Source organism: Lissotriton helveticus, chromosome 10 (genome assembly GCF_964261635.1).
Source record: "Lissotriton helveticus chromosome 10, aLisHel1.1, whole genome shotgun sequence".
Classification (NCBI taxonomy): Eukaryota; Metazoa; Chordata; class Amphibia; order Caudata; family Salamandridae; genus Lissotriton; species Lissotriton helveticus.
In genome coordinates this window covers 1,087,763,070-1,087,786,682 of record NC_136071.1, presented here as the reverse complement: position 1 = coordinate 1,087,786,682, position 23,613 = coordinate 1,087,763,070, and the positions used below count along the sequence as shown (strand labels likewise).

General features: G+C 45.2%; 1 long non-coding RNA gene and 1 pseudogene across 1 annotated transcript; both read right to left on the bottom strand.

Annotated features, from left to right (window-relative positions):
- Positions 1-11,311: 11,311 nt before the first annotated feature.
- Positions 11,312-23,582, bottom strand: LOC144785617 (uncharacterized). The gene is made up of 5 exons (XR_013601991.1): positions 23,438-23,582; positions 23,263-23,338; positions 23,096-23,162; positions 13,931-14,037; positions 11,312-11,895 (listed from the first exon to the last, which is right to left on the bottom strand). It is a non-coding gene; the product is annotated as an uncharacterized LOC144785617 (long non-coding RNA).
- Positions 14,129-22,901, bottom strand: LOC144785287 (transmembrane protein 115 pseudogene; annotated as a pseudogene).
- Positions 23,583-23,613: the final 31 nt, after the last annotated feature.

Genomic DNA, 23,613 nt, shown 5'->3' with positions numbered 1-23,613 from the left:
TTACATATTACATCACTCATGCATATATTTAAATATTTAAACATTACTCGCTAATATATGTATTCACTAAGATACACTTAATAAGCCAGTTGACCAATCAATTTTTTTTTAAAAACACTGAAAAAACCATAGGTTTCAGGCCTTATATAGTTAGGAATTAGCATTTAAAAAACCTTTGAAATTCACTGAAAAAAACATAGGTTTCAGGCCTTATATAGTTAGGAATTAGCATTTAAAAAACCTTTGAAATTCAATGAAACAACCATAGGTTTCAGGCCTTATATAGTTAGGAACCAGCATTTAAAAAACCTTTGAAATTCACTGAAAAAACCAAAGGTTTCAGGCCTTATATAGTTAGGAATTAGTATTTAAAAAAACCTTTGAAATTCACTGAAAAAAACATAGGTTTCAGGAGTTATATAGTTAGGAATTAGTTTTTAAAAAACCTTTGAAATTCACTCAAAAAACTATAAGTTTTAGTGGTGTTATAGTTAGCTGGACATTTTACTCTTACAAAACCAATGAAATTGCTCCTATATAGTTAGTTGTACTAACTATATTTCGCGCACCCGCAATCCACTGCTGATGATGTCACATATTAGATCATTCATGACATGGTCAGTGACATCACTGATGACATCTCAAATGACATCACTGATGACATCACTGATGACATCATCCACGTGACAATCACATACACCTTTTCATACACTATTACAATTTTTCATCACTGTTTGTAAAATACAGAGTATCATATTTAAATCCATTGTCATAGCAATACAAGTATCTAAAAATCCACTCAGTGATTCATAGATGTATACACACATCTAATCACTTACCTATGGATTCACTCATACATGCTGTCAATGAACAATAGAACACTATCAAAAATACTTATACATCTATATCGACATTAAACAACAGCACGCATCCTATTCACATATGAAGTCATCCTACTCACTTATGCAAACAATGGATCATACTTACATATTTACTTAGCAAAACACTTATACAAACACCACTTCTTCTATTCATTTAGATAGTAAGTATACAGTTATCCATACAGTCACTCACACAATCATTGTGTCTTATGTATACTTATTTATATACAACAACTGACACATACACTGCCTTTTATTTTTCTAGTTTGTTGGACCTGTACCTTTGAGAAATATATTTGCTCATCACCACACCCATAAAGAGATTCCCTCACCCAAACTGTTAGAACATGTAGTTTTAACTTCATATATCTACTGAATCAACTATTCACACATCTTTGGACAGTCACACACCCCCCACCGAACCACACACACTTTCACACTCCCATACAAATACTCAGTTAACTAATCAATAAATAATATAGACTTTCACATAGCTAGTAACCAACTGTAGAATCAGTTTACACAACAACTGACAAAGTGATACAGATATTCACACAGTTTAGTCACTATCCACTATATTTAGTGAGACATTATAAATTGGTCAAGTAAACAGTCAATTACACTGCTACTAAATCCTCCATCCAAATATTTATTTATATATATCCACTCATTCTTCAATGTAAATTGCTATATATATAATGCATATTTAAATAACGAAGCAAACCACATTCACTGGATGATGTAATCAGTGATGTCATCAGTGATGTCATTTGAGATGTCATCAGTGATGTCACTGACCATGTCATGAATGATCTAATATGTGACATCATCAGCAGTGGATTGCGGGTGCGCGAAATATAGTTAGTACAACTAACTATATAGGAGCAATTTCATTGGTTTTGTAAGAGTAAAATGTCCTGCTAACTATAACACCACTAAAACTTATAGTTTTTTGAGTGAATTTCAAAGGTTTTTTAAAAACTAATTCCTAACTCTATAACTCCTGAAACCTATGGTTTTTTCAGTGAATATATATATATATATATATATATATATATATATATTCACTGAAAAAACCATAGGTTATAGACCATATATAGTTAGGAATTAGCATTTACAAAACCTTGAAAATTCACTGAAAAAACCATAGGTTATAGACCATATATAGTTAGGAATTAGCATTTAAAAAACCTTATTTTACTCACACAAAACCATTGAAATTCCATATATAGTTAGTTGCACTAACTATATATCGCGCACCTGCAATCCACTGCTGATGATGTCACATATTACATCATTCATGACATGGTCAGTGACATCACTGATGACATCACTGATGACATCTCAAATGACATCACTGATGACATCACTGATGACAACATCCAGTGACTGTATGTTTCTGTAAAGTTAAAATGTGTCTTACATATTGAAGAATGAGTGGAAGTATAAGTGTCTGGACAAAGGATTTAGTAGGTGCATGACTGAATGCATGAGTGAGTGATTAAATGTGTCTCACTGAGTGCATGGGTTAGTGACTAAAGTGTCTTAATTTGTGCATCATTATGTCTGTTGTTCTGTAAACTGCTGCATGTTTTGATCAGTAGCTATATGATTAACTATATGGGTTACTGATTGATTGTCCAAGTATTTGTATGGGAGACTGAGTGTGTGTGTGGCTGGCTGGGAGGTGTGTGACTCTGTGCAGATCAATGTGTACTTGTATCAATGATTGTATAACAAGGTAAGTATGTGTTAGTATATGTTTGAAAATGTAAGGTGCTCTATGTTTAACTGTATAGACAAGAAAATGGAAGTGTCATTGATTCTTTACAGGACTGACTAGGTGTGTGAGTAACTCCATGGATGAGTGGCAGACTGTGAGTGTCTGTATAGGTGTATGAGTGCATATGATAGTGTTGTAAAGATGAGTGATTGTATGTATGAATGATAGTATGGGTGAATGAGTGAAGGTGTGTGTAGACGTAGGAATCAGTGAGTGCGTATGTAGTAACTAGTATTGGTGTGTCAATGGTTTCAAAAATTATATTCTGTATTTAACACTGGGTGAAACAGAGGTTATATTAAAATGTGAGGAGATGCATTGTATTGTCACATGAATGATATCATCAGTGATGTGGTCATTGATGTCAAATGAGATGTCATCAGTGATGTCATCAGTGATGTCATTTGAGATGTCATCAGTGATGTCATCAGTGATGTCACTGACCATGTCATGAATGATGTAATATGTGACATCATCAGCAGTGGATTGCAGGTGCGCGATATATAGTTAGTGCAACTAACTATATATGGAATTTCAATGGTTTTGTGTGAGTAAAATAAGGTTTTTTAAATGCTAATTCCTAACTATATATGGTCTATAACCTATGGTTTTTTCAGTGAATTTTCAAGGTTTTGTAAATGCTAATTCCTAACTATATATGGTCTATAACCTATGGTTTTTTCAGTGAATTTCAATGGTTTTTTAATAGCAAATATCATAAGCTGTCGAATGTCAAGTACGTGGTAAGTGAAAACATTTTCGTGTTTATGCACACTGATCTGCTTTGAATGGTGCCCCCCCCCCTCATTTCTATTAGGAGTACTCTCTCTTTGCAGATAGTGAAAGGTAGTTAACGCAGGTCTTTGCCCCCATTGTAATCCGTCGTGCCTGCTTCTCTCTCCATTTGATTCATTGTTATCCAAGTATTTACTGTTTTAGAATTAGTTCTCTTTGGTTCATTCTCTATTTACAAACAAACACAGAGTCGCAATACTCTGTTTAGTCTTTGCAGATAACGAAAAATCGTGTAAAAAAAAAGAAAAGGAATCGAGCAAAATCAGTAGGCCACTAATGGGATCTCTTTTTGACCTCGCTAAAATAGAAACATTAGGAACAACCCCTCATGACAAATACAAAACTAGTGAGATGAACTGAACTCCACACAATGATGGCTGCAAAACAGCTCTGCTCCGCCACCCACCCCGCCCAAAATAACGATAAAGAACGGCTGCCATGATTGGTTGCGGAATGACCACGACGGAGCTACGAAATGGTGCTGCTCTCATGCTAACCCCAGCTTCAGTCTGAAACATCCAGAAACACTGTAGACTACCAATTCGATCAGTTCCGGTAGCGCCCCAATGTAACCCGGTAGAGAAGAACTAGCCCTCCCCTCTTTGACTGATGGTTCTTGTTGCCTGTCCCTTCTGTTGTCATTTAACAGAACTATTTAGCCTGCTGAAAGGGGTTGTGTTCCGACCGCTGGTTGGTGGAGACATTTTGACTATATTCTGTACCTGCGTTGTCGCGTAATGCGTCATATGACGCGCCGCGTTAGCGCATCCGGAAGTCATCCGGGGCGCGCAGCGCGTAACGTAAGCATAACAAGTCATGTGACTTGTTAATAAAACTTTTCATTGGTTCATTTTACTTTTCTTATTGTAATGATGAAAGGCTTGGTCATATGACCTAAAAATTACGCTTTTCATTACTTCCGAACATTATTTTTTCTTAAATATATGTTATAATGTTCCAGGCTAATGTACTTTCCCGGAAATTTTACAACTGTCCTGCAAGTAAAATATATTCTTTTTTCGAGAAAAAGAGCGTTTCTTCGTCCCATGACGGAGCCGTTGAGCAAAAGAGGGTCGACCTGCTGTCTTAGTCGCCGATACGCCTGAATATGAGATTCTTATCGATCACTTTATGTTGCAGGAATAGAAAACACAACAGCCCTTGACCATTTATCTTTACTGCGTTCCTTCGTATTATACCTTTTACCCTTCATGTAATTGGTCTGCTTTATTTCACTTGCCTTTTAATGATTCTAAAACAGTGACTATTATTAAAAACTTTACCAATGTATATACTACTACCATGTTTTCTTTTAAAAACCTTTATTGTGAAAATTTCATTATACAAATACGAGCCTATAACCACGTGGGCCGGCCACGGAGCAAACTGTAATCGTATATGATGAATAGACATTTACACTGTAGAGGAACGTAACGGGCGGGCCATTAGGTTGCAAGAACTAAGGTGTCTAACAGTTACGGAATCGGTGGACGTACATTTTATAATTAAAATACGACAGGGCCAGTTACAATAAAATTATCTAGATATACATTTGCGGGCAAGTACCATGGGTGACGTTAATTCGAACTTTCAACAGTACAGTAATCAATAACACATCAGAACTTAATATCAATAGGGATGTCGAAATATTCAATCAATTCTCGTCCCCGCCCGCCATGTGCTTCAAAACTGCATACGTATCTCGTGATTTCAAGGTTCTGCAACCAGTACACAACAAGGAGTTACGAGTCCCATTTATTCTGGCGCCATTTTGGGCGAGGACGGGCAGGTCCAGGATATAGTCAAAATGTCTCTACCAACCATCGACTATGATGATGTTCATATGCTGTATTTATTAGAGTAACACTCATCTGTCCACATGAAATAAATTTGCCACAATCTAAACATGTCATTTTAATCTTTCCAAAGTTCTTCTAAATATTTGGGACCGTTTCCCTTGCCTCTGAAGCTCTCAGTGCCACTTCTTTGATGAATGTACTAGCAGGTCAGGGGTTCTCCTCCAAATCTCTCTTTTATGCAGCACTATAATTAATTGGTGCCACCTCTCCATATGACGATGCATGGTATAGTTACCACAACTATATTTTTTTTCGGTTCCTCTAGAGAGTTCATCGTGGCAGATGAAGCGTGTAACGTACCGGGCATTTACCTTTTTTTGCATGTACAGGAAAGGAAAAAAAAATCGAGCGTCCGAGTTCTAAGGTGTCCCAGGGCCATTTTAGTGGACCAGGCCCAAATCCAAAGAACAGGCCGCCATTTTGAGAGTCCTGTTGCAGCCGCCTGTCGCTGTAGCATCAAGAGCAGCCGAAACTCAGCTGAATGGCAACTGAAACGGTAAAGGGGCGCCCCACTACAGCAGACGAGCCAGGCCCAAATCCAAAGAACTGCTATCTCACAGGCTAATGGGGCGACCCACGCCGAGTTTCAGCATTGTAGGATGACCACACAAGTACAGCAACTTGCTAGACATCACCTCGGTGCCATCCGGATCTCGGCGCCCCACTGCAGATGAAGTGCCTCTCAACTATGAAACCACCACGGTGACATCCGGATCTTGGCGCGTTGTGCTGCCTTCGGCCTATTCGCACATCGGTCCGCTACTGACGCCATCTCACAGGCTAATGGGGCGACCCACGCCGAGTTTCAGCATTGTAGGATGACCACACCAGTACAGCAACTTGCTAGACATCACCTCGGTGCCATCCGGATCTCGGCGCCCCACTGCAGATGAAGTGCCTCTCAACTATGAAACCACCACGGTGACATCCGGATCTTGGCGCGTTGTGCTGCCTTCGGCCTATTCGCACATCGGTCCGCTACTGACGCCATCTCACAGGCTAATGGGGCGACCCACGCCGAGTTTCAGCATTGTAGGATGACCACACCAGTACAGCAACTTGCTAGACATCACCTCGGTGCCATCCGGATCTCGGCGCCCCACTGCAGATGAAGTGCCTCTCAACTATGAAACCACCACGGTGACATCCGGATCTTGGCGCGTTGTGCTGCCTTCGGCCTATTCGCACATCGGTCCGCTACTGACGCCATCTCACAGGCTAATGGGGTGACCCACGCCGAGTTTCAGCATTGTAGGATGACCACACCAACTTGCTAGACATCACCTCAGTGCCATCCGAATCTTGGCATCTCAACGCCTAGTGGTATCTTCCATACAAAAAATATTGTTACGCTGCCTTTGGCCCCATTCGCACATCAGTCCGCAACTTAGACATCACCTCGGTGCCATCCGGATCTTGGCATCTCAGCGCCTTGTGGTGTCAGTCAGAAAATATTGTTGTGCTGCCTTCGGCCTATTCGCACATCGGTCCGCTACTGACGCCATCTCACAGGCCAACGGGGCGCCCCACGCCGACTTTCAGCATTGTAGGATGGCCACACCAGTGCGGCAACTTGCTACACACCACCTCGGTGCCATCCGGATCTTGGCATCTCAGCGCCTTGTGGTCTCTTCTACACCGGAAATATAGTAGAAAATATTGTTGCGCTGCCTTTGGCCCCATTCACACATCAGTCCGCTACTGACACCATCTCACAGGCCAACGGGGCGCCCCACGCCGACTTTCAACATTGTAGGATGGCCACAGAAGTGCGACAACTTACTAGACACCACCTCGGTGCCATCCGGATCTTGGCGCGTTGTGCTGCCTTCGGCCTATTCGCACATCGGTCCGCTACTGACGCAAACTCACAGGCCAACGGGGCGCCCCACGCCGACTTTCAGCATTGTAGGATGGCCACACCAGTGCGGCAACTTCCTACACACCACCTCGGTGCCATCCGGATCTTGGCGCGTAGTGAAGCTGCAGCAGCTGCAAATAAGCTTCAGACAGTGTTACAACCGCTGCTCAGAACTCTCAACTATGACACCACCTCGATGCCATCCGGATCTTGGCGCGTTGTATTGCCTTCGGCCTATTCGCACATCGGTCCGCTACTGACGCCGCCTCACGTGCCAACGTATTTTCTCCGCATTTTATACCCTATGCCGCATAACAGGTCATGTGACTTGTTTATAAAACTTTTCATTGGTTCATTTTACTTTTGGTTTCCTAATGATGGAAGGCTTGATCATATGACCTAAAAACAACACTTTTCATTGGATGAAAACTTTTTTTCCCCCCCAAACGATGAAAGCCCCACCTTGTTTCTGGATGTTTCAGACTGAAGCTGGCGTCACCATGAGAGCACCACCATCTCGTAGCTCCGTCGTGGTCATTCCGCGAGCAATCATGGCAGCCGCTCCCCACCAGAAGCCTGCAGGAGTCGGGGCCCCCAAAACTTTTGATGAATTCTCAAGGCGGAGGGGACGCTTTCGAGAATGGGGTCCAAGACCTAGCAGACAAGCGTCCGATTTCCAAGGTGTCCCAGGGCCATTTCAGTGGACCAGGCCCAAAAAGGAAACAGCCTGCCGCCATTTTGAGAGTCCTGTGACAGCCGCCTATCGCTGCACCGCAAGAGTGGGCGCAACTCAGCTGAATGGCGGATTTTGACACAGTGGACCAAAAGCGGACGGAATGGCAACTGAAACGGTAAAGGGGCGCCCCACTACAACAGACGAGACTCCACCTGGAGAGGCCCGTTCACGCCGCCTCCCCCGGGGCGCTCCACGCCGTTATTCGGAGCAGCATTGTAGGATACCAAAACCAGTGCGGCAACTTACTGGACATCACCTTGGTGCCATCGTTCTGCTGCCTTGGAACTATTCGCACAACAGTTTGCTACTGATGACCCACCCCCCGCGACGCCCCACGCCGTTATTTGCTGGGTGGCAACTTACTAGACATCACTTTTGTGTCATCTAGATTTCGGCGCGTTCTGCTGCCTTGGAACTATTCGCACAACAGTTTGCTACTGATCACCCACCCCCCGCGACGCCCCACGCCGGAAATCTGGACGTTGTGCTGCGTTGGGACTATTCGCACAGCCGACCGCTACTTCGTTGTTTTTCTCTAAAAATGTTTATATGTTATTACTATTTTTGTTTTCTTGTATATATTTATAAATTATTAAAGTTTTATAATCTTACTACTTTGTCGGAGTGCTATATATTTTTAATGTGACACATAATTGTAAAAACTTTGATGTACAAAGAGTCATCCCTGGAATCTTCCGCTTCACGCTCGGTCCCCTCCCCAATCACAATACAGAATGGTTTTCAGATAATAGCAACGCTTCTGCTGTGACGGATCTCATCGAGTGTGGGCCTTGATCTACTATAACTCCTTTGAAGACGGGTGATTCTTTACAGCTGTGGCCATAAACTACATCTGCAGGGCTAGCTGATAGCCTAGGACCGGCCTGGACAATCGGACACAGAGGAAAAGGAGTGTCAGAGGGTGCGGTAGTGAATAGGGCGAAAGGGAGGTGTCGGGCGGGCACAGGGTGTGATTCTCAGGGAAGAACAGCGCAGATGGGGGGAGGTTTATTACCCATGCATAAAACAGAGAGCGGGGGTGACCACTGCCTGGGGGAGATGCTTGCGAGGGTGGGGAGCCATGGTAAGGATCGACAGCGTTCACAGAGTGGATCTGGTCAAGGCATCTAAAATGGCTGCCGTGCACGACAAAAGTGTGGCATTTGAAAAAAGACAAGATGGCGCACACAATGTTTTTCAACAATTCCTGATTTCCTTCGAATCGAACGTTAACAGACGTTGGGGCATATTACCAAAGTTAAGCGATATTTATCCCTAACGATGCATTGCAAAGATTTTTTTACCGTCAGAAATTATCGCAGATAAACCTTGCTATTATCAAGGTTTATCGCAAATACGATAAAAAACGAGCGCAATGCATTAATGTCGCTGAAAACTCCGCGATATTCATGCATTACCGAGCTAATGCTCTTAGCCATGTTATCCACCTCCCATTGGATAACATGGCTAAGAACTGCTCAGGGCAGCTGTTACTTTTTGGAGATATTCGCGCTTATCTCGAATATTTCCAAAAGTTGATAATAGGAGATAGCGATGTTAGCGACTGTTTCCAGTCGCTAACATCTTGGCATGCCCACTTTGCATGTCATTAGTGATAAATATCACTCACATGCAAAGTGGGACCCAAGATGGTCGCTATCTCCTACTAGCCGTCGCTAACTGGTGTTAGCAACAGCTAGGTAATACACATATAATTTTATCTCCGCGAAGCGGAGCGCTGTTACAGATATATATCTTGTTTTTGAACGTTAATTTCTCAAAATGCACTGAAGCACATATATTGAGACATAGCAAAGGCACATCGGGCTACCAGTCCCTAATATTTTACCAAGTTTCGTGCAAATCCATTCAGCCGTTCGATTATTATTATTATTATTTTTTTTTGCCCCGCGGGGCCCTTTTAAAACCTCCACATCAAACCTAGGGGGTCAGCGAGGATCTACTATGCCCCCTTATGGTCATCAGCCGTTCGATTATTATTATTATTTTTTTTTTTGCCCCGCGGGGCCCTTTTAAAACCTCCACATCAAACCTAGGGGGTCAGCGAGGATCTACTATGCCCCCTTATGGTCATTTGCCCCTTCGCTTTGGCCTCCTCTTGTCTCTCGATCCTACCGAGAGACAAGATGGCGGCCGCTACGTACTGTTTGGAATGTTTACAGACACCGGAGAGCCAATCAGCTTCGCTTCGCAAAGCTCCGTAACGCGAAAAGTACGCGAAGCGGTGCGCTGTTACAGATATATATCTTTTTTTGAACGTTAATTTCTCAAAATCCACTGAAGCACATATATTGAGACCTAGCAAAGGCACATCGGGCTACCAGTCCCTACAATTTTGCCAAGTTTCGTGCAAATCCATTCAGCCGTTCGATTATTATTATTATTATTTTTTTTTGCCCCGCGGGGCCCTTTTAAAACCTCCACATCAAACCTAGGGGGTCAGCGAGGATCTACTATGCCCCCTTATAGTTATTTCCCCCTTTGTTTTGACCTCCTCTTGTCTCTCGATCCTACCGAGAGACAAGATGGCGGCCGCTACGGACTGTTTGGAATGTTGACAGACGCCGGAGAACCAATCAGCTTCGCTTCACAAAGCTCCGTTGCGCGAAAAGTACGCGTCCTGGAGCGCTGCCCGGTCCGCTGTTACAGATATATATCTTTTTTTAAACGTTAATTTCTCAAAATCCACTGTAGCACATATATTGAGACCTACAAAAGGCACATCGGGCTACCAGTCCCTACAATTTTGCCAAGTTTCGTGCAAATCCATTCAGCCGTTCGGGCTAAAAGTGAGGCCAACCGCCCTATGGAAAACTCAATGTTAAAAACACGTTTTGGGACCCCCCTTTTTTCTCGGCCCCCACTGGACGAACCCCCCCCAAATTTTCAAGGGCTGCTCAGAAACAAAATGTGCCATTTTCCTGAAATTTCAGCCGATTCCGTCCACAAACGCCAAAGTTATTAGACATAGAATTTTCAAAAATCCCATAGAGAAAAAATCCTAACTATATATACCTACTGGCGACCGCCAGTAGGTAATATATATATATATATATATATATATATATATATATATATATATATATATATATATATATATATATATATATATATATATATGTATAGGATCCAACTTGCCTCTAGAGTGCCTCGTGCACAGACAGGTACGCAGACAGCAATAATGACAAAATCGCCAGAGTCAGACTTCTTCTTTGAAGATGCTTTTATTTATGCATTAGAGTGGTGCATATCGTCAGACGCGTTTCGGGCACGTCCGTGCCCTTGCTCACTGATCATATATATATATATATATATATCCACAAACCTCCTGGTAATAACTCCTTACGTTGAGAAAAACCAGAGCCGAGGCCTCTATTAGTGCTCAGTGTATTTTATTGACACAAAAGGGAAACACCCTACGCGTTTCGAAGTTTCCTAACTTCTTTTTCACGGGTGAGGTTTACTTTGCGGCCATTCTTTTTTTAAAGGTACAGACATGTCATGACGTGCACGTGATCAACAAACATAAAAGAGTTAGACTGTTGCGTTGCCTGTTCGTCGTTACATTTTCAATAAAGATTGAGGTATTAATCATTTCAAAAGGTGCAATACTGAATGAAAATAATTTCAACATGTTTGTAAATCTCACCAACTTAAATACGAGCGAAACACCTTTTGTTTTCTTGTTTCAGAGAAATTATATATGCCACTGCATCATTTCCAAAATATTTCTCTATTCAACAAAAAAGCCCAAGTGGGCATAATGCCAGAACAAAATGAAATTTTATCGCAACCAAATAAAAACCAACAATTAGGCCCCAGTGGGCATATTCTACACAACGTGTCTTTTGTTATTATTTACAGTGCTACACCGAGCTATTTATTGCTGCAGATTTTATGAACTGTCGCCCAAGTGGGCAATCATCTTCTGCGGTAAATACATCTTTCTTTCTTCATATCTAGAAATAGAAAAAAGGGGCAACATTTTAATACATACATCATTTTCAGTGCTACTAACAATAAAAAACATTTAAAATCAAAGCATGTAATTCCTTGAACAGAGACAGCCTTCACCATATTACATCCATGTTCAGGTGCTTTACAGGTGAACTGAAAGCTCCTCATCCAAATTCAGACCAAATGGATGTGTGGTGTTATATTTAATAATAAATTTGGATTCAAGTTTTCTCAACTCCAACATTCTGTTGCCCCCCCTTTTCCTGTGTGGAATACAGTCAAGTACATAGAATTGTAACATATTTGGATTTTGATTGTGGGTAACTGCAAAGTGGCGTGCAATCGGATATTGTTGGTTTAGATTTTTGATTGCCCTCAAATGTTCAAGTGCTCTAAGTTTAGCCTTTTTTATTGTGCTGCCTATATAAAACTTATTACATGGGCATTTCAGTGCATAAACAGCATACTCTGTGTTGCACCCCTCGTGTTTCAATATTTTGTGTGGTGCTAGATCTGCTGATAATTTTAAGCTCTTGCAGTTTGCGCTGTTCTTGCAAGCTTTGCACTTGTTGCACATAAAAATCCCTTAATCTGATTAGTTGTTGCCTTCTCTTTGATCAGGCAGGTACTCAGTGTATCCTTCAGTGATCTCGCTTTCCTAAAGGTCGGAGAGGGACTTTCCCTACCAATTCTGTAAAATCTTTATCCATTGTATGGATACTCCAAAATTTCTTTAAACTCCTCCTCACTTCCCATGATTGACAACTATAATCTGTGATGAATCTAATCTGATCTTTGTGTTCTCTCTGTTTAGGAATCAACAGGTCATTCCTTATCAACTGCTCTACTTTCAACTCTGCCTGTTTAATCACATTTTTGCTGTATCCTCTTTCGAGATATCTTTGTGTCATTACTTTCTTTTCAGTTTCATACCCTAATTGTGAACTACAGTTTCTTTTCGCTCTTATGCGTTCACCAAAGGGAATGCTGCGGATTAAATTAGCCGGATGGCAACTGCCTGTATGCAACAGGCTATTGCGTGCAGTTTCCTTACGGAACAAAACACTTGTCAATTTATTATCTAATATAGTCAATCTGAGATCAAGGAAGTCTAGGCTTTTCCTATCCATGTGACTCATAAACTGTAAATTCAGTGAGTTATCATTGAGAAGGTTTTCAAATTCCCTCGCTTGCTCTTCTGTACCGTTCCAGATGCAGAAAATGTCGTCAATGTAGCGAACCCAGAGGACGACGTGGTCATTGAAGTGGGAGATGTCATTCACCACTTGCTTTTCCCACCAGCCCAGATATAAACCTGCGAAACTGGGGTCAAAGCAAGTTCCCATCGCCGTCCCCTGGGTGTGCCTGTACAGTAGACTGTTGAAGATGAAAAAAATATTCCTAAAACAGATCAAGATCATGTCTAGAATCATATTAGTATGCATCAGGAATGAAAGAGATCTGCTCTTCAGAAAATATTTACACATATTAGCACATATGAATTTTATCTTTTATCCTATGATGGAAATGTATCTACTTTTATGATACATTTTTATCGAATAAAGTATTACAACAGCATTACGAACTCCATAGCATTGCATTAGGACTGCATTGGATCATCTAGAATTGCTCATTAATACTGCAAGAACCTACAAGGGTTTGCTGGCCTAATAACCGGCAAGGGAAATTATTACAAATATGCATATGTTGGACTTTTATCGTGTGGTCTCATCGTATATCCTTTTATATAAACATACACTTGGTTTTTTTTTAAACTAGTGTGGAGTCCATTTGTGGTGTCATCATTGGGTTACTGAGAGCGGGGCTGCAAATACTTTACACACTTGCCTTGGAGATAAGCCTGGCTGCTCGTGCCAAGCTACCGCGAGGGTGAGCAGGGGCTATCTGAGAAGGTGTCCTTCGATTTCCCTGACTTAGAAGCAAGGGTCCCTATTTGGCCAAAGGTACCTATCTCAGCCAACTAGAGACCCCCAGTTCTAACAGTATACATTTCCCATATGGGAAATCAAAACATACCGATGAGACACCCTTGCCTGGTAAGACTGTAGAAAATAGAAACCTTCTCAGGGGTCCTACTGATACTTGGTCCTTTTAAACCAACAAAGAAGAAATTGGCACAGAAGCTGAAATATAAAAAGAATACATTTATTCACCTCAGATGAGGGAGACTACATCACACAGAAGCCTTAGCAACCAAATGAGGCAGTCTAAGGAGTACAGAAAACAGGGGCCTTATATATGCTTAAGGTTACAGAGTCAGCATAAGACCAAGGGGCAGTCCTGGCTCATGTAAGCATGCAAAAATGACTAATATGGGCATGCAAGATCTGCTTGCTCAACAAAGTGGGAGGAGAGTTACTTCTCCATACATCAGCAAAAATAGCCTGACAGTTATACTAGAGAAGCAGGTGCATTCTACTAGCTAGGCCCTTCTGAGCATGTGCGAAGGTGGAAGATGCTAAATATAGTTCATTTCTAGGCAGATTACAAGAGCAGTCAACACTGAGGGAGGACAGAGAACATGGTGAGCATGTGGCAGCACATGGCAAACAAGATGGCTGCCAGAAATACAAAATGGCTTTCAGCTCCTGCTAACAAATCCCTCCAATATTTAACAAGACTACTAAAAGTTTCACTTTTCTCTCTGCCACTGCATGCCATGACTGCATGCCATGACTGAGTAGAGAAGTGTGGCTCAATGGTTAGAGCGGCAGACCCTGATGCAGAGGTCTAGCCCGGGACCAGGGTTCAATTCCCGCCTCGTCGGGTCTTGGGCTCAACTTCCTTGGACCTGATAATTCTCGCCTCGGTGCCTATTCTAATCATGGGTCCCACCCTGCAACTCTGGGCAATAGCTTGCTTAATCTCCACAACGGCCCTAACAAAGCTAGGATGCCTGGCTTCACCTTGGGGGTGCCCAGGAGTGGGCACTTCACAGGGAAAGGCCAGGAAGGGTTCCTCAGCTGTATTTGTACAAGCGCCGAGATGCCTCATGGGTGATTCGTGCGCTATACAAGTACCACTACATTTGCATTTACATTTACTGCAAGAAGAACAACATTCCTCAAGTGTGACATGACTTTAAGTGAAATTGTTGCATGTGTACAATTTTACAATTGTATATAGGGTTACTTACTGTAAATCAGACATCCTTGCATACCAACTTAAAGTAAAGAATTTCTTTTCATCTGCCCTTTTGCATGAAATGATTAAAAAAATAATGCATCTTACAAAAGTATTAACACACTTCACATATGTAGCCTGAATTGTAAATGATGAATTATAGTACCTTCTACGCTCAGCATCTTGAGGGTCAGTCCCTAGTAAACTGGTGGTGAAAAAAGATGGAGCACCAACATCATATAGCTTCACTGTTTTCAGACATATGTGGACTTTCACCAAGACACCATGCACCAAGTTGGCAACCAGTCCCAGAAGAGGCTGCAAGATCTCCGGGAAAAATGTGGCAAAAGCAAAGTGGCCAGACTTGTCTCTTTGACCCCGCCCGTGACTTTCATAGAAACGCAGGTACACCCAATTTGACAGTGCCCCAATTCAGTAGGATACCGGCAGATTTCTCTCAATCAAAGTAGTTACTCGCAAGATAACCAGTATCAACAGTAGGAGCATTGGAACTACTTTCCTGCAAACATGTGGGGACTTCAGGGCGATGCTATCACCCATGGTTTGTTTGAGAGCCACCCTGACCCCTGCGAGAAACACCAGGACACCATGGATTTGGATATTAAACAGGTATGCCAGATTGAAAGTGACTATCTATGTTAGAAGGTATGAAAAAGCGCCCAAAATGGCCACAGATATTTTGACTACTGCAAAAAAAACAACTTAACAGTTCCAATGCTGCCCCCTGAGAGGTACCAGGATCTGGCTGGCTACCACCACTTTGTCCAGGCTCACATTTACATCCCAGATGTGCATTTCCACCACGCCATGTGTAATAAGTGTTTATATCCAGCAGTTGGGTGAGAAAAGGAATCTAGGGTAACCCTTAGTGTGGATACAGTGTCTACCCTGAAGGTGATCAAGTACAATAGAAGGACAGTAGCACAGATAAACTTTACCACTACACTTGTGATGGCCAGTACATCCAGGAAGTGCTGCTGAGCGATGGGGAGACATTGGTTCTTTGTTTTTCTTCTTAAAAATCAATGTACAAAAAAGGGTAAATGTAATTCGCTACAGCCAGCTTGGCAACTCTTAAAAAGTTCTAACAGACGGAGGTAGGATTTCTGGTGTTTTATCCTCTCACATGAATTACTGCCCCAATCCACGTTTTTGTATTACTCCACAATGAGGTTGTGTCTTCAGCTAGTTGCACACCTTCTCGGCCAAGTAAGATTGATTCTGTTTGGAGCGACCGCTGAGCCTGTAACCAGGCGAGGTCGCCCCCACACACCGCTGCTACCTGCCTGTACGTTTGCCGCTCCTGCCTCGCTTTTGCCGCTAGAGCCGCCGGACGCCCCAGCCACCGCTGAGCCGCCAACTTTCCCGCCGCCTACTTTCCTGCCGCTGCCTCCCTGCGGCCCGCCCCCCTCCAGCCCATTCGCCACCCCGCTCCCGCCACCCAGCTGCTCCTCCCTCCCGGCTCCTTACTTAAGGGGACCGCGTAGTGGTGCAGGGAGCGACTGCTGAGCCTGTAACCAGGCGAGGTCGCCCCCACACACCGCTGCTACCTGCCTGTACTTTTGCCGCTCCTGCCTCGCTTTTGCCGCTCCAGCCGCCGGACGCCCCAGCCGCCGCTGAGCCACCTACTTTCCCACCGCCTACTTTCCCACCGCTGCCTCCCTGCGGCCCGCCCCCCTCCATCCCATTCGCCACCCCGCTCCCGCCACCCAGCTGCTCCTCCCTCCCGGCTCCTACTTATGACGCGTACACGCAGCGGCCACGCGCAACGGCCACACGCAGCGGACGCGCCGATTGTGCGCCAAAGGCGTGCCAAAGGCAAGCCCGTCTGCGCCCGTCCACGCCTGGACCACGCCCAGCGCCAGGACCCCTGGTCCCCGCCGATGCAAGACCACCCGACGGACATGCGACGCCGTGGCCCTCAGCTCACTCAATGCCGCCGGAACCCCGTCTGCTACCGAGCCACCCCGAAATGCACCCACGGACCCTTCACCTGCAAAGCCTGCCGATTCACCTGCCTCCGAACCTGCACGCACCTGCCAAGACGAGCACCAGCAACAACCACCTCAAGTGCATCCTGCTCAACACCTGCTCCGTCCACAGACACGCCGTGGAACTCTGCAACCTCCTCGACACAACTTCACCAGACGTCGCTTTCCTCACGGAAACCTGGATGAACGCCTCCTCAGCCCCCGACATCGCCATCCCGGACGGATACAAGATCACCCGGAAGGACCGCGTCAACCTGACTGGAGGAGGCATCGCCATCGTACACAAGAACACCATCAGCATCACGACCAACTCCGACGACACCCTCACCGCCGCCGAACACCTCCACTTCCAGATACACACCGACCCCAAGATGACCCTCAGAGGCACCCTCATCTACAGACCCCCGGGACCACGCACACAATTCAGCGAAGACATCGCCGACTTCATCAGCCCGCACGCCCTCCCCTCCGCTGACTACATCCTCCTAGGGGACTTCAACTTCCACCTGGAGTACAACAACGACACCAACACCAACACCCTGCTGGACAACCTCGCCAACCTCGGACTCAAGCAACTGGTGAACACCCCCACCCCCTACGCCGGCCACACGCTTGACCCCGTCTTCTCCTCCAGCAAGCACATCTCCTTCAGCCACTCCACCGGACTTCATTGGACGGACCACAGCTGCGTCCACTTCAGCTTCAGAAGAACCATGACCCACCACCACCCGCAACAGGTTCCTCGCAGGAGCTGGAACAAGATCACCGCTGACCAGCTCACCACCTCCCTCAGCCAGAACCCTCCCGCCAGCACAACGGACCCCAACGAAGCAGCCAGCAACCTCACACAGTGGATCACCAACTGCGCTGACAACCTCGCACCACTGAAGACCCCTCCCAGCAGACCCGGCAGCAAGAAAGCCTCCTGTTTCACCGATGAACTCAAGAATTCCAAGAAGAACTGCCGTACCCTTGAGAAAGCCTGGAGCAACAACCAGACCACAGACAACATGACTGCCCTCAAGCACGCCACCCGCAAACACCACCAGCTGATCCGCACCACAAATAAGACAGCATTTAAGGAACAACTGGACAACAGCGCCCACAACAGCAAGGAACTCTTCAGCATCATCAAAGAGCTCACCAACCCCAGCGCTGGAAACAACAACATCACTCCCTCGCAAGACCTCTGCGACTCATTTGCCTCGTTCTTTCAAAGCAAGATCGCCGACATACACAACAGCTTCGGCGCACAGACCACGCACCCAACCACCGAGCCAATGCTCCCCACCACCATCCTCCGCGCCTGTACCCCGGTCAGCACCGAAGACACCACCCGCGTGATGAACACCATCCACTCCAGATCACCAACCGACCCCTGCCCCCACCACGTCTTCAACAAAGCCGACTCCATCATCGCACCCCAACTCCGGGACATCATCAACACCTCCTTCAACACCGCCACCTTCCCGGAGAGCTGGAAGCACGCCGAGCTCAGCGCCCTCCTGAAGAAACCTACAGCGGACCCCACCGACCTCAAGAACTCCCGTCCCATCTCGCTCCTCCCTTTTCCTGCCAAGGTCATCGAGAAGACCGTCAACAGACAGCTTGCCGCCTTCCTCGAGACGAATGGATCCCTCGACCAAGCATGGGTGCCTGTAAGGATGAGATAATGTCACATGTGAGAAGGATAAGGAGCTGTGAGGAAATATATGTCGTATCCTGGGAGGGCATCAACTATGTGTGGAATGTCAGATGGAATACCTAACAGCTTAGCAAGGGTGAAGTTCAGACTTACGAGACAGGTTACGGAAGGGCAGGTATTTGGATACATTTACAGAGTTGGGCTCTATGGGAAGGAATGCTTAAAGCCTGGGATCAGTACTTATGAGAAATATGCACATACTTTGAAGAGGTGTGGAAACGTCTGAGTAAAGTTGTAAAAAAACACCTGTGACGAAAAGTCAATAGAGCAGAAGGCTAGGGCAAGGGTCATTTATAAGACCAGCTGAAGCAGCCCAACATGCTACAGGGAAGTGCCAGTTAGAGCCCGAAGGAGGGGGTGTGTGAAACTCTGCCGCCTCCACCCTCCCAGATAGAGATGTGCGACTCAGAACCGTCACTCCCCCCTTGGTAGGGTTCACAGTCCATGCCCCGGTCCTTGGCATCACCTACCCCGAGAGCGCTAGCTGGGGTATGACAAGGCAGCTCACTGAAGAGGAGCATGTGAGGAGCAGTGCTAACTACCACAGGTGTCACAAATTCCCAAACAACACACAAAAACCCCTGGGTCACATGATACACCCTGCGCAAGCCAGCCAACTGTCACACGGTTCCAATCATCCCCAGGGGGTTGGTCCAGCCGTTCCCCTTGCGTGAAAAGGATGCATCTCTGTTGTGCAGCTGCATCTTCGGCTCACACAGAGAGGAGCTTTCTATAACATACCTTGCCTGGCAGTGACAGGCTCCCTTGTCCCAATCTGGCCACCTCCGCTGCAGCCTTATCTTGGTGCCTTCCGCTCTCTTAAATAACACATTTGAAGAGAACCAGAAAGAACCCTGAGGCTGCAATGGCAATACGGGAAGCGGGCCTGTTAGAACTTGGGGTCTCTAGTTGGCAGGGGTAGGTACCACTGTCCAAATAGGGACCCTTGCTTCTAGTCAGGGTAAGGAGGAAACCCTCTGAGATAACCCCTGCTCACCCTCTAGTTAGCTTGACACGAGCAGTCTAGGCTAACCAGAGGCAATGTGTAAAGTATTTGTACCAACACTCACAGTAACACAGTGAAAACACCACAAACTGACTCCACAACAGTTTAGTAAAATAAAGGTATTTAATCTAAACTACACAAGACCAAAACGACAAAAATCCAACATACACAGTTCAAGAATATGGTTTCAAAAAAGTTCTTAAGTTTAGCGATAAAAGTTCTTAAGGTTGCGATAGAATAATCCAGAGATGCGTGAAAAGTTCACAGTTGCGTCAAGTTTACTCACAGTACCTTTTAGTTGCGACAAAGTTCCAAAAGCAGAAGCTGGTGCGGTGGAAAACAAGCGATGCGTTGCACCTGAGACCCTGGGGAGCCGTTTGTGACAGCCCCGCTGCAGCAGCGGGCGTGTTGCGCCGAATCCGGTCTGTATGGGGAGGAAGGCAACTTGTATGGATTCCGGTGTGAAGGTTCCGTAGGAAGTTTGTTCTCGCAAAAGGCACGATGCGACGATCTCGTAGGGGCTGCGACGATCTCCGGGGCGACGATGCGCGGTCCAGCGGTGATCCTCTCTCTCGCAGCTCCTCGATGCGATGGTTCTGTGACGATGCTCGCAGCGACGTTATGCGGTCCGCAAACAAGCGGTGCGACGATCTCACCCAGCGACGACAGGCTCTGCGACAACACTCGCAGCGATGTTCGACTTTCCCGCACCGGTCTGGTGCGTCCCGCAAACGAAGGATGCGACGGCTCTGGCAGCGGCGTCAGGCGCTGCGACAATCTCGACCTCCGTAGCGGCGGGAAACTTCTCGCACTGTCGGGGTTGCGCTACGCAAGCGAGCGATGTGACACTTTTCGATTGCAAAAGTCTCTCAAGCTTAGTTTCAAGCTTCCCAGCTCAGGTACAACTTCCAGAGGCCCCACAACTGGATCAAGCACTCTAGGAAGTTCAGGGAAGCTGGGGGTGAAGTCCCTTTGTTCCTGGGACTTCGGAACAGGGAGCCAGCTCTTTTCAGGCCCTTCGAGATTCCTTCAAGACAGGGGACACAGCACACTAGCAAAGTCCTTCCCCTCTCCTTGGCAGCAAAGCAACAGCAGGTCAGTCAAGCAGAGCAACAGCAGGACAGTCTTCCTTCTTCAGTTTCAGCTTTTTCCTTGGCAGAGGTCCCTTGTTGATTCCAGGATGATCTATTTTTCTGTTGTCAGGGGTCCTGTACTTATACCCCTAAAAGTCTTTGTTCTCTTTGTGCAAGTGGGCCCTGAGCCCGGTCTGAACCAGTTCTGGGTGTCTCCTGAGTACTTTGTTTTCCTGGCTTCGCCTTTCCTTTCAGAGTGAGGGGCAGGGTCGTCAGCCGCCCAGCAGGAGGTGGAGCCAGCATTGTGGAGGGAAAGCACAGCCCTGGAGCGCTTTGTTGACATGATTCCTTCTCTCCTTTCATACTGCAGGGCAGAGACATCAGACGCACCACAGGGGGTGGAGCCAGCACTGTGGGGTGCGGGCACAGTCCTATTCAGGCCCAGGTGCTAACTCCTTCCACCACTCAAGTTGCAAATGTAGTCATTCAGCCTAGGGCTGACTCAGCCAGCCTCCTGGGGAATCCCCAGCCCCTGTCACTCTCAAACCAGACAGTCAATACACAAACAAGCCAAGGCACACAGAAGGGTCAGACAAGAGAACAGCAACTTTCTAAAAGTGCTGTTCTCAAACAAAGGATTTAAAAACAACCTTTCCTAAAAGATGTGTTATTAGATTCTGAGTTCAGGGATACTAGATACTTATGTCCCATCTTGTTCCTATGAGAAGAAATGCTGGAAGCCAGTGTTGCCAGCATCCCCCATGTTAATCAATGGAGCAAGATAGCCTTACAATTGTGAAAAACGAAAATGGCTGCCATTCACTATCAGAGCATGTCACCTGCACTAGTACATGCCATACCTTTTACATACACTGCACCCTGCCCAGGGGGGGGTACCTTGGGCCTTCCATAGGGGTGACTGATGTGCACAAAAAGGGAAGGGTTAGACCTGGTCAGTGGGAACACTGACCAGGAGGACATGGCAGTTTCTAAACTGCACACAGGCACTGCAGTGTCAGGCCTGAGACATCATTTTAGGGCTACTCCTGTGGGTGGCACAATCAGTGCTGCAGGCCCACTAGTAGTACAGAAAGGAGGGTCCCAGTGAACCGTTGTGTATTTTAGTTATTTTAATTCACAATAAAAATCCATCAAAGCACATTGCTAATTGATCACAATGGGCTAAACCAATTTCACATTAGAAAAACAATAATAATAATTTCGTCATAGTGCCCCAAGGAGAAAGAGAAGGGTAACGTGAAGTGGTGATAAAAAGAAGTTAGTGCAAAAGGCAAACAGTTAAAGTGATAAAGAAATTTTAACTTAGACATACAACAATAGATTGGCTTCAGATCCCTGAGCCAAAAAATGGGACAACTAATTTCACAAAATATTTTGGTCAATAATCTTGTGTATGACGCTGGTACTTAATATCCTAGTTAGGGGTGGCGTCAACTGATGTAGAAGAAAATAGCCATAGACGTTTCGACCCCAAAGCTACAACCGTAGGCGTAGTTGACACCTTACACCGGGGTCTTCATCAGGACAAAAACGTGAAACCCAAGGGTACACTGAGTATTCTACAAAAATAAATGGAGTCATATATTAATAAATACTGCTCTCATAATCGAATTTGAGAGAGATTGTGCAAAACCAGCTTAAAATCGTCGTGGCCACAGAAGATTAAATAAAGAATTTTACCATGGTGTGTGGAATGTATATTGTCCACAGATTTGCACCAGAAGTGTACAGCAGATCAATCCTACAGCTCCATTTGTCAAATAAACGCTTCAGTCGTCGTTAAATTTTCTGAAAAAATGGAGTCCCCAACGGGAACATTTAATCACACTTCCTCATTATCAACAGCGAAATCCATGCCTATCCCTTCCCAAGGTTCTTAATTTACATTAATAAAAGCGATTTAAACACCGCGCTACAGGACCAACAATAAACCTAAACTCTATCAACACAGTTACACAGTGGCACAGACATTAGTATCACTCCAAACTTGACAGAGTCGAAAATCCTATGACATTCTGTAATTTTACGTGACATTCCTAGTCTTCATTACTTCGTGAAGGAGCATCATTCACCGTTTGATAGGGGTTATAGACAGCGGATTGATGCATCCAGTGAGTAACCATATCTCGCCTGGGTATAGGGCCATTAGCGGCCCTCTAACACTCTATCATGTGTATATCCATACATCAACGTGCCAGTTACCACCCCAAGCCTGTTCACATGATATAGGGAAAGCAGTACCTTAGTCCTGGTTTTCTTTGAATCTAAACATTAGCGATTCCAAAACACCTATGCACCACCTCCGGACCTTGAAGGTAAATTGCAAGAAATTACCGATAAATAATGAAACAACTTGTCCTTTAACAAAACATGCATAGCATCCACTAAAACTACAAAAGACTACATACCCAATCATAAGGAAAAATTCACATCGGGTAATGCAGAGGTATGACCAGTTGTCACACGTCTCCGAACAACCCAGCCCTGTAAGGCAAAGGTCGCGTTATTCAGGCAATTGTAAACAGCCTGCGTACTTGATAGCCATGTTAAACTAATGATGCCTGGGATCGCGTATCAACATACCTTTCACGAGGGATAAATCTCACTATACGTCCACTAGTACACCAAACTTTTCGGGAAAAAATCACCGGAAGAATGCAGTGTTGGTTTGCATTTGGCATTACTGAAATAGAAATAGGAACCCTTTCTGGTCACGGGTAATCTTCACTTCCGGACGGGTCGCCGAACGAAACACTAAT